Raw genomic sequence first — 10,779 nt, forward strand, 5'->3', positions numbered from 1 at the left:
GTCCAGTTCATTCCTGGACGAATGAATGAAAAGGAAAATGCCCTATCAATAGTTAGAGTCCATACATATAGATATGAGACAATAAGACAAGAAGAGGCAAATCCATCATAGAGAAATGTAACAAACTCTCAAAATGAGCCTAAATAGAGAAAAAAGTGGTATGTACAACCAAGGCAAAAGAAGGCAGGATCAATTTCAGCAAATCAGATAAGAGATGAACTGAACTCCCTTTTCTCTTTTATAAGTAGGTCAAAGCTGGCAATAGAGATGGTAAAAAAACAAAAACAAAATGTAACATTCATAATATCTGGATTATCCACTTAATAGATTTTTTACAAGATATTCTGCTCACCCCTTTCCCATACCTTTTTGTATGTAAAGTTTCAAAACTCTCAGCTGCTTGGGTGGAATTTGCATAAAGTTGTTATGGCCACAAATCCCCTTTTCCTTGGGAAATGTAATAGTCATGTATCATCCAACTACATGTTCAGAAAATGGAATTGGTGAAGGTACCATTGACTTTTTTTTTTTAATTTCTTTTTTAACGTTTATTTATTTTTGAGACAGAGAGGGACAGAGCATGAACGGGGAGGGTCAGAGAGAGGGAGACACAGAATCCGAAACAGGCCCCAGGCTCTGAGCTATCAGCACAGAGCCTGACGCGGGGCCTGAACTCACGAACCTCGAGATCATGACCTGAGCCGAAGTCGGACGCTTAACCGACTGCGCCACCCAGGTGCCCCGGTACCATTGACTTCTAAGTCAAGGCCCAAGCTGCCAGAGAACAAGTGAAGAAAGCACATCCACAGACAAATCTACTACAGACTTTTAGGTTTCAGGGAGATGGCCCCAGCTAACACCCAGAAGTCTGGGGTCTGGGTCTCAATTAACTATGCAGTTTTGACACTTATTCTATTTCTTTCATTTTCAGTTTCTTCATCTGAAGTTATCTTCTCTATCTCCTAAAGTTATTTTGAGATTCAAATGAAATCATATAGATGAGAATACTCACATAAATGTTATTTTTACTTTGTTTTCCTCTGTGTACTTTTGCCTTCTAAACAATGGTTCTTCCAGGCAAGGATATGCATGTTCAGGACATGTATGTAGGGAAACGTCTGATGCATGGTGTTTGTGAAATATTTGTGAGACATTTGTTGATATTCGTTAACCCTGAAAGTAACAACTTTGGGAAACCTTAATTTGGGAGCGGTAACAAAATATATCAAAATGTGATCTCCTTTTTCATTATGGCCATCTCCTTTCTTTTTCCTCGCATCTGTATTGCCATTACTGAAAATGTTGAAACTTTCACTTGCATTCTCCTTTCTTCCCTTCTGAGGGAGGAGCTAAAGCTTCCCCCTCCCTTACTGGTGCCACCAACTTCTCCCTTCCTGTATAATGCTTTCTCTCCAGCTTTGTGAGCTTCAGCACAGCCTTGCTGTTTCCATAGGAAACTGTTCACCATATTTTTTCAACTATCATTTAATCCCTGTTCCTCCGTAATAAAGCATAACTTGTTACTGTATTGTTTAAACAAATATTTGTATTTCCTCCCCACTAACGCCTTCTTAGTGCATTGCAGTTTTGCTGCCATGATGACTCTCTACCTCAACTGTCCCCAATAAGCTGCCGGTCAATTCCTTCGGGACAAATTCACAGCCCCCTCGGCGGCCTCGTTCTACTCGCTTTTTCTACTGCACTTAATTTCGTCAGCCTCCCTTTCTACTCATTACTCCTTTTTCACTTAATTTTAATGACATTGTAATTTCTTGCTTCTCATACCTTTCAAAATACCATACTCATTGCATATCTCTTCTTTAGGATCTACCTGCCCTCTTTTCCCACTAATGGTGATTCATTTGGGCTTAACTGGTCTTTCTCCTATTTGTCTCCGACCCTCACCTCACCAAGAAAATTGATGTACGCTTCATTATTTCCAGTACACAGAAACATGATATCCAAATATCCCTTCCCTTTAAACATGTTTCCTGTTCTGATCAATGTGTCATTTCTTTAAAATCCTGCTAGTAAAGTCCAATAAGCTAAAATAATTTATTTCCTGGAAAGGTATAATTAGAGGCTTCCCCAAAGTGAGAAACAGGTAAAGCTTCTTTGCATTAACTGCCGTATTATCAAGTACTGGGTGAACATGTCTGCAAAGCTGGATACAACTGAGTGGTTTCCTGGAGGCCATGGTGAAGCTCTGGGGAGGAAAGCAAAGGGGAAGTCTAATTGCACTGGTCTTCTTATTATTGCACCAGAATGTGTTAAAGGTTCTGCAGAGAAGAATGCATGAGGATATCCATGTGGAATTCAAGAACCGGTGAGATAAACCATAGAGATACTAGTTAGAATTGTGGGAGTATCAACGGGCATGGATACAAGAAAGCCTTCTGAGATGCCGGAAATATTCTATATCTTGATAAAGTGATGGTTACACAGGTTATGTATACAAGTATAAAAAGTCACCAAACTTTATACTAAAGATAAGTGTACTATACAGTGTATAATAACCGAACTCTAAAATAACTTTAAGAATTAAAAAAAGGTTTCTATGCATAGTATACACTGATATGGTTGGCTAAACAAATATGGCACCAGTTAATGAGGACAGAAAGAAAATGTTATTTAAAAGTACTAGATAGTGAAAAGGAGATTTTTCTTAATACCAGATCTTCACTTACATATATTTTGGCATCAGAGTAAGTGATTGTGGGATTGTCTAAGTCCTAATAGGATCAAGTTAGATAAACTCAGCTTGGTGAGTTAATAATTTTTTTTGAGTATAGAACTTTGCATATGGAATATATTTACATAAGTGATATTGTTTTCAATCTAGTTCTCAATCTATGAGTTCCTTTGAGTATACCCTTAGACACTGGGATTATGAGTTTGTGATGAGTCTCTGGGAATATATTCTTCAGGAAGGAGTAACAAGAGGCTCACTGATGTTGAAGATCTAGTTTAACAGAACAAGAAAATATGCCAAATGTGGTGAAACCTGTGAAGAGAAAAGGAAGGAAAAAGTAAATGATATGAGAATATCAGGAGAATGACGTAATTGGGGGACCACATTGTTTGAATATACAGAATGGGCTGACTTGACTGCCAATGCCAGGGAAAAGTTGTATCACATCACCAATGCAATGTACAAAAAAAAAAGTGTGAATTATGGAACAGGAACACATTTGCATCTTGAGGTATATTGTTGCCTGCTTTGGCATGATCTGCACTGAACTAAAAGTTACTAAATAATATAGTATATGTAGGAAGAATATCAAAATTGCTCTCTCAATACTCTCTGAGTAGCTTTGTAACCCAGGAGATAAGTAATTAATAAATGAAAGCATTTTTCCCTCCTAGTGGTCTACCAGTTATAAATACCAGGGTTGAACATTACCCATAAGTTTGTGTGGTTGAGTCCGTGAAATGTGTCTTAGGGTATCTATGTTATTGATTTATACATATTATTAACATAATATTATAGTATTAAATTATTAGTATACAACACATATATACTGTCAATTTTATTTTAAAAAAATTTAATGTTTATTTATTTTTGAGAGAGAGGCAGAGCACAAGTAGGGGAAGGGCAGAGAGAGAAGGAGACACAGAATCTGAAGCAGGCTCCAGGCTCTGAGCTGTCAGCACAGAGTTCAATGGAGCTTGAACCCATGAACTGCGAGATCATGACCTGAGCAGACGTTGGCCACTTAACTGACTGAGCCACCCAGGCACCTCAGCAATTTTATATTCCTTGGTGCCCTTTGACAGCTTATTGCATAACCATTAATGTGTTTCAGAAGGGAATTATTCCATACAGTTATGTTTTTGAGATTTCTAGACCCACTTCTACTTGGTTCCACAGAAAATCTGATTGATTTGGATGATATTTACATATTATGGCCATCTCTTTTTATTTATTTAATAATTCCAGTTTTCTAGCTTTGATGCAATAGCTAGTTTTAGAAAGTACTGATACATGCTAAATTTTTTAAAATTTTACTTTAAAGACCTGAAATTCTTTACTATGGTAACTTTTCCTTTTATTATTGTGCAGATTGGTTTTCATCAGTGAGGTAAGATTAAATAGGACCAAAAGAAGCTTTTTTTTTTGGCATATCTAGTGCTGCACATGAGATCTTCATCATGAAGACCAAACAATATTAATTGCAAATTTTCTTCTACTAACAGATCAAGATAGCCAGACTATAGTAAATTAGAAGGGACTGAATCTCTCAGGCATCTCTAGTTCTATTAGATACATGTGAATCTTGCCATTGGTATTGTTATTGTAGAAAATTGCTACAGAAAGTTATACAGAATCCAAAAGTTTCATAAATTAGGTTAAACAGAAAGTATTAATATTATATTTTAGAATATGATTTGAATTCCTTGGTTTTTATCAAATCTACTATAATTATAATTATTTGATGTTTTCTTGAATATTCTGATTCTCAAAACGTGGCCTAAGAAATACCAATTGGCTAATAATCAGGATTCTTTTAATGGGAAAGAAACCAAATCAATACATAAAATTCCTTTCTCTGGTTCATGTGGGTAAATGAAAATACAATGCAATTTCAAAGATTTCTTAAAAAATATACTAACTCTTATCTGCTATTCAGTAAACTAAAAAGTTACTAAAATTTGTACAATAATAGTGTTTATTGAAGGCTTGAATCAAAATTACATTAAGAAATCTTTTTGCTGCATAATTTGTGTAATGTTGCAAATTACTGCACATTATCATATGTGCATACTCATAAAAAGTTGGAATTTTTTTGCAAATAGGAGAGGATAGTTAGATAGCTGTCTTGAGTTGTTCATGGCTTCTAATAGCTGTTCTTTTTTTTCTTTTTAATTACTTACTTAGGGGAGCCTGGGTGGCACAGTCAGTTAAGCGTCTTAATCTCGGCTCACCCCGTGATCAAATAGTTTCTGAGTTTGAGCCCCACATCAGTCCATGTGCTGATGGCACAGAGCCTGCTTGGAATTCTATCTCTCCTCCTCTCTGCCCCTCCTCCAGTTGTGCTCTCTCTCACTCTCTCAAAATAAATAAATACACTTAAAACAATTTTTAAATTACTTAATTATAAAATATAGCTTTATTATAATCTGTGTTTTGGTGGGAGTTATCCAGTTATCACTAATGTGTGTGGTGATGCGTATTTTAATCAATAATATTTTATACCTATATCTGGATTTTAAAATATGTATGTATTGTAAACAAAAAGAAAGACATACCATCCTCATGGGTTAAGAATTAATATTGTTAAAATGTCCATACTACCCACAATTTTCAGATCAATGCAATCCCTACCAAAGTAGAAAGAGTATTTTTTGCACGACTAGAATAAACAATCCTAAAATTTGTATGGCACCACAAAAGACCCCAAATAGCCAAATCAGTCTTGAGAAAGAACAACAAAACTGGAGGTATCACAATCCTAGATTTAAAGAGATCCTACAAAGCTATAAGAATCAAAACAATATGGCACTGGCACCAAAGCAGATACATAGATCAATGGAACAGAATAGAGAGCCCAGAAATAAACCCACACTGACATAGTCAATTAATCTATGTCAAAGGAGCCAACAATATACAACAGGGAAAAGACAGTCTCTTCAGTAAAAGGCCTGAGAAAACAGCTATATGCAAAATAAAAGGAAACTAGACCACTTTCTTACAACATATACAAAAATAAACTCAAAATGGATGAGAGACCCAAATGTGAGACCTGAAACCATAAAACTTCTAGAAGAAAACATAGGCAGTAATCCCTTTGACATTAGCCTTCACAACATTTTTCTAGATATGTCTCCTCAGGCAAGGGAAACAAAAGCAAAAATAAACTGTTGGAACTACATCAAAATAAAAAGCTTTTACACAGCCAAAGGAACCATCAACAAAACAAAAAAAGCAACCTACTGAATGGGAGAAGATATTTGCAAATGATATATCCAATAAGAGGTTAATATCGAAAATGCACAAAGTGGGGCGCCTGGGTGGCGCAGTCGGTTAAGCGTCCAACTTCAGCCAGGTCGCGATCTCGCGGTCCGTGAGTTCGAGCCCCGCGTCGGGCTCTGGGCTGATGGCTCAGAGCCTGGAGCCTGTTTCCGATTCTGTGTCTCCCTCTCTCTCTGCCCCTCCCCCGTTCATGCTCTGTCTCTCTCTGTCCCAAAAATAAATAAACGTTGAAAAAAAAAAAAAAAAAGAAAATGCACAAAGAACTTACACAACCCAACACCAAAAAACCCCAATCTGATTAAACATGGGCAGACAACCCACATAAACATTTTTCCAAAGAAGACGTACAGATCACTAACAGACACATGAAAAGATGCTCACCATCACAAATCATCAGGGAAATGCAAATCAAAACTGCAATGACATATCATCTTACACCTGTCAGAACGGCTAGAATACAAAAGACAAGAAATAACAAGTGTTGGCAAGGACGTGGAGGAAAGGGAACCTTCATGCACTGTTAATGGGAATATAAATTGGTACAGACATTGTAGAAAACAACAAGGAGTTCCCTCAAAAAATTAAAAATACAAATACCATGCAATCCAGTAATTCCACTGCTGGGTATTTACCCAAAGAAAACAAAAGCAATAATTCAGGAAGATACATGCACCCCTATGTTTATTTCAGCAGTATTCATAATAATCAATATATGGAAGCAACTCAAGTGTCCATCAATGGATGAATGAATATATAATAAACATAACTAAGTATTATTTAGGCACAAAAAGGGTGAGATTGTGCCATTTGCTACAACACGGATGGATGTAGAGGGTATTATGCTAAGTGAAATAAGTCAAACAGAGAAAGACAAATACCTTATGATTTCACTAATGTGTGGAATCTAAAAAACAATATAAACAAACAAAACAAAAAGCTGAAACAGACTTATAAATACAGAGAATAAATTAATGGTTGCCAGAGGGGAAAAGATGAGGGTATGGGCAAAATGGATTAAGGGGGTAGGAGGTAAAGGCTTGCAGTTATGGAATTAAAAGTCACAGGGATGAAAGGTACAGAATAGGGAATACAGTCAATGGTATTATAATAACATCATATGGTGACAGATGATAGCTACACTTATGGTGATCATTGTATAGATTTGTTGATTCACTGTGTTGTACACCTGAAGCTAATGTAATGTTATGTGTCTAGTATGTTTCCATTTTAAAAAAAGACATGTATGTGTCGGAGTTCTGATATGAGTAAATAATACCCCTCTTGCTAATAAGGACACGTGCATAATCTCCTGCCTCCCATACTCAATTGTAAAGTGACACTTCTTTGTTAATATCAAATCCTACTTACCCAGATATTTGTCCCTCTTAAATTGATCTAAACATATTAAGAACTGCTCCAAATCATTTACTATGGTAACTTGCATTTCCATGTCAAATCATTATTTATACCTGCTCTACTTTACCTGCCTTTTTCCATTTTATACTAACCTTCTTTCTCCCATACCGCAGATGGACAGTTATGGCTATGGTTGCAACCACACAATAGTTTTGGTGCCACGAAGCCTACATATTCCTGGGTTTTTATTTAATAACGCATTAAAACAAAATCTGCTACAATTTGTGGTCCAGGAGCATAATGTGTACCTTGGTTACATTATTGCCATTGTATCTTGCATTAAATAATATTCCCAGTTTGACTTGGCTGGGTCTGGGTATAATTCAGATCAGATAATCTGGAGAAATACAGCTTCCATGTAGCTAAGATACTCGGCAGAGCTAAACATTGCTTGCAAGTGGGCCATAAATGTAAATTCCTTTGTTATTTGGCCACTTATCCTGAAATTATAGTGTCCCATGTCCTGCTCTCTGTTGTAAATAAACCATATCGTATTTATACGTGTCCTTCAACTTATACCTATTTTAATATTAGTTTCATACAATTACATTAAAATAATAGCACCGTGAGAGACTTTGAAGGCCACCTGATTGTTTATTTCTCAAACTGGAATTTGTCGTCCTATCTACTACAGTGAGGTGCCTGGGTTACTCTAAGGTACAGAGTTTTTGAAACTTTAAGTTTGAAAATTTAAGTGATGATATACAACAAATATGTTTTGTTTTAATCAGTGGGAATTTGAAACATTATTGTGGGGCTAAACCACACTGTTTTATATTATGCTTTATGCAACATTCACATGGTTTGTCTTAGATAGTGCATGAGATTTCAAAAACATTCCTGTGTGCAGTGATTGCTTTTGGATACTGTGTTAGCTTTCTGTCGTCATCATAGCAAATAGCCACAAATACGGTGACTTACCACAACGACCCTTACGGATTATCGCACAATTCTGTAGGTCAGAAGCTCTGAGCTTCGTAAGACAGAAACCAAGGTGTTGGGCAACTGGGCTTTTATCAGAAGGTTCTGAGAAGAATCTGCTTTCAGACTCATTCAAGTCCGTGCTGGAATAACCCTCTCTTCATGTGTGGAACTGGGGTCCTTCTTCCTTCGTCAAATGTCAGGCAAGGGCTTGTTTTACTTCCACAAGCCATTCTGCATTCTTTGCCATGGTTTTCCACGAAGCCCTGACCTCACTTCAGTCAAGGTCGGCCAAGCTCTTCTCTGAGTTGGAATCTTGCTGGCTTCTTTTTCTGTGACATCCCACTTGTCTCTGCGGCTCTAGCTAAAAGAGCTTTTGAGGGCTCAGGCGACTGATTGGCCCACCTAGATAATGCAGGCTCCTCCCTTTACATTCCGGTTCCTAACCTTAACTACATATGTAAAGTCCTTTTGTTAATGTCACGTGACATGCGCATAGTTTCCAGGAATTAGGACATGGGCATGTTTGGAAGACCAATATTCAGCCTACCACAAAGACGCTCCTAGAACCTTCGGGGAAAGCTTGAAAGGCACTGATACTGTCACCTTAAAGATGAGAAAAATCAGGACCAGAGAAAGTGAAGTGACCTGCAGGAGTTTATGCAACCAGATTGACGGTTCTGCGGTTAAAACGCTGTGATCCTCAAAAATAATAAATAAACGTTGAAAAAAAAATTTAAAAAAATTTGGGGCGCCTGGGTGGCGCAGTCGGTTAAGCGTCCGACTTCAGCCAGGTCACGATCTCGCGGTCCGTGAGTTCGAGCCCCGCGTCGGGCTCTGGGCTGATGGCTCAGAGCCTGGAGCCTGTTTCCGATTCTGTGTCTCCCTCTCTCTCTGCTCCTCCCCCGTTCATGCTCTGTCTCTCTCTGTCCCAAAAATAATAAATAAACGTTGAAAAAAAAATTAAAAAAAAAAAAAAACGCTGTGATCCTGAATTCTAGTCTAATGATCTTTTCTACTGAAGCGTGCCCTCATTCAATTTAATAAAATGCTTGTAGTCTGTGTGGTTATAGCGTCTACGCTTTGTGTAATGCAATGGAGAACCAAAAAAGTCAGCAAAAGAGCTGCAATTTATAAATCTTTAAACATTTACATTTCATTGTTTAAAGACAATAATATTAGGATGTTTAATGAAATTTTCTCACTTGTTCCTCCAGGTTTTTTGTCCTTGTTTTGATTTAAACTGAGCCTGGGAGTTGACTGAAGTGAGCCACTCTCTTAAAAAGAGAGCTCCAGTTGGTATTATCCAAAGAGACATGTTCAATATAAAGCTTTGTGATTTGCTGAAAGTTCAATGTGATACTTATGATAACTACGCTTGTGTAAAAAAAATCTCTGTAGCAGTTATTTATATTATCTTATAAATGCTACTGTGCAGCTGTGGCATGCGATATCATCCTTCACAAGTATAGCAGGTACACTTAGGTGAATCTATAAAACTTTATACTGGTACATCTAATTAACCTTGCACCACTGTGCTTAAGTGAAGCACGATTTGAATTTTTCAATAATTCTTCAGCACGTGGAAGAAAAGCAGGTAACTGCAGGGACTCTTTGGAGACAAGAAGATGTTCCGTTCCTGAAAGAAACGCATTCGCCCCAGAAGGGCTTTAACAAAATATGGATAAGCTGATTCATTACTTTTCTCCTTTTTCCCTTCTTCATTTAGAATTTCCTCCTTCTTTTCTGCTTATACCCTGGTTCTGCTCTGCTTGCTTCTTGATTCTTTTTTCTGAAACCCCTGCTTTCCCTCCCTAATACTTATATGGAATCAACAGTGAAACTGATAAACTAGAAAAGTATACATGACATGTTTCAACTCTCCTTTGGCAGAGACTAGGATCACCAAATATTCCGATTGCTCTCTTACTTCCCTGTTTTGTTTAATTTGGAATGGAGCCATGTGACTAAGTGTATCTGATGGACTGTGAGTAGAAGTGAAATGTGTCACTTTCGGGTCCAGGCAGTTAAGAGCCAATGTGCCTCCCACACTTCTCTCCACCTCTGCTATGTGATCCTAATGTCCGTAAATTCCCAACGGGGAGCTACAAGACGGAAGATGGTTGCTCAGCCCTACTGGATTTTAATTGGGCAAAAACCTCACCAAACTTTTTTTGTATTAAGCCTCTGAAATTTTTGGAGTTAGTCTAGCCCATCAGGACCTATTCAGAAATTCATAGCAGAAGTGGGGGATGGCCATCATCCAAATCCAGAATATGCTAACTACCTCTCAAGTATAATACTTGAGAGAAGGCAATAAGGAAATAGATATTGGAGGGTAGGGGGGAAAAGGCGAATCTTGTTCTACAGTGACAAATCATTACAGAAAACTGTCGGCAGTAATTTGGGAAGCAGACCATGTAAATGAACACCAAGCCAGGAGCTCCATGTCACGGTATTGGAAAAGA

At 37.5% G+C, this 10,779-nt stretch overlaps 1 long non-coding RNA gene across 1 annotated transcript; it reads right to left on the minus strand.

The window, feature by feature from the left end:
- Positions 1-2,949: 2,949 nt before the first annotated feature.
- Positions 2,950-8,744, minus strand: LOC121016196 (uncharacterized). The gene is made up of 2 exons (XR_005784156.1): positions 8,312-8,744; positions 2,950-3,004 (listed from the first exon to the last, which is right to left on the minus strand). It is a non-coding gene; the product is annotated as an uncharacterized LOC121016196 (long non-coding RNA).
- Positions 8,745-10,779: the final 2,035 nt, after the last annotated feature.

Source organism: Herpailurus yagouaroundi, unplaced genomic scaffold, assembly GCF_014898765.1.
Source record: "Herpailurus yagouaroundi ecotype Mexico unplaced genomic scaffold, PumYag 210, whole genome shotgun sequence".
Lineage (NCBI taxonomy): Eukaryota > Metazoa > Chordata > Mammalia > Carnivora > Felidae > Herpailurus > Herpailurus yagouaroundi.